The sequence below is a fragment of the Chiloscyllium punctatum genome, chromosome 23 (genome assembly GCF_047496795.1).
Source record: "Chiloscyllium punctatum isolate Juve2018m chromosome 23, sChiPun1.3, whole genome shotgun sequence".
NCBI classification, from domain to species: domain Eukaryota; kingdom Metazoa; phylum Chordata; class Chondrichthyes; order Orectolobiformes; family Hemiscylliidae; genus Chiloscyllium; species Chiloscyllium punctatum.
In genome coordinates, this window is record NC_092761.1 from 32,218,214 (window position 1) to 32,219,795 (window position 1,582).

At 45.1% G+C, this 1,582-nt stretch overlaps 1 non-coding gene across 1 annotated transcript; it reads right to left on the reverse strand.

The window, feature by feature from the left end:
- Positions 1-657: 657 nt before the first annotated feature.
- Positions 658-739, reverse strand: trnas-gcu (transfer RNA serine (anticodon GCU)). Its single transcript has one exon. It is a non-coding gene; the product is annotated as a tRNA-Ser (tRNA).
- Between the last annotated feature and the right edge of the window lie 843 nt (positions 740-1,582).

Below are 1,582 nucleotides of genomic sequence, written 5' to 3' on the forward strand. Positions count from 1 at the left end.
TAGTTTCACTCCCTATAGGTAACATGCTGATTTCTCCAGTTGTTCATAGTTCAATGTGAAGCATCCAGTGTGTGCATAACGAGAAGGAGCTTGCTTCCCACATCTTGTGTTTATCTGTGCCTTATTTCCAGCATTCATCAATGGCGAGAGCAAGGGGCGAGGGCGAGACCAATGTGTAAGTCTCTCCGTGCGCATGCACGGCACCCACAGCGGCAATTCTCCACTGTGCATTTACACACAGTTCTCTGTGCCCCTAAACCTACACCCTGCCCCTTTGAAATATCTCCATTATTTTGTGCTGTTTCGCTGTTCTCTTCTCACCAGGATGAATTACTTCTACTCAACTCCCTCCAGATTTCATCTGACAAAACATTCATTAAGATCCCTTTGCATAAACATGCACTTCGCAGCTCTCGGTATTTGATTTTCCTGGATGTCTTTCATACGAAAAAACGTTCACAGCAGCTTGTAATGAAAAAGAAAATCGCGTTTCGTTTCATTATCCCAAAGCAACCTCCATTTCATTGCAGTTTCGTCAAACGGCACAAACTATTCTTTGCGATTTTGTAATAGCGACAAAGCATATAAACTGACCGTTGGAGCTCCAGTTTTAATGCAACAGTTGAAAACAGCACCATTGAAAGCCGTTAATGACAGCGACGAGAGTGGGATTCGAACCCACGCGTGCAGAGCACAATGGATTAGCAATCCACCGCCTTAACCTCTCGGCCACCTCGTCACAGACGCTCGAAAAGCTATGACCTTATGAATAATTGAATTTCGTAAATTATGCAGAGCAGCAGATGTTTCTCCCTGGTGTTGGTGAAATGAGAAACAACACAGTCCAAGACGATGGTCTGACCCCTGGGTTGTGGGGCAAGTGCACTCCCACTGTCACACTGTGCACACATTGTTCTGAACAAAAATGAGGAAATGACTATGTAACAAGGTCAGTTGAATTCTGTGAAATTTGAAGTCAACGGAATGAAGAACCCGAGACAGCAGGAGGTGTTCTTTCAATAAAGAGTTGGATAGAGCTCTTAACGACAGTGGAATCAAGGGTTATGAGGATAAGGCAGGAACAGGATACAGATTGAGGATGTTCAGCCATGATCATAATGAATGGTGGTGCTGGCTCGAAGGGCAGAATGGCCTACTCCTGCACCTGCTGTCTATTGTCTATTCAACTGCCTGTCAGGAATTGTTTTCCAGACTGGAGGAGAGTGCATAGTGCTCAATGTCATTAGTCCGAAGACCTAACTTCCGCTCAGATGTTTTTGACACGCACTTGTGGACAGAACAGACAAAATATGGCTAAACTGACAATTGAACTCAACAATGCAAAAACCTTGATGTGTATCATTTTCCTGGGCCGTGTGACACCAAGTCACTGTATGATCACAGGAACACAGTGAGCAAGTGTCAGAAGAAAAATGAGTGCAGCGCCAGAGCGCATGATGGGAGCAGCAGGTGACACACGGGGAAGTGCATTTCCCACAACAGGAACACTTCCCAAACAGCGGAATGCGGTGGAAGAATTCAGAGGGAGTTTACACTATGAAATTTGATGCCAGAGACACAA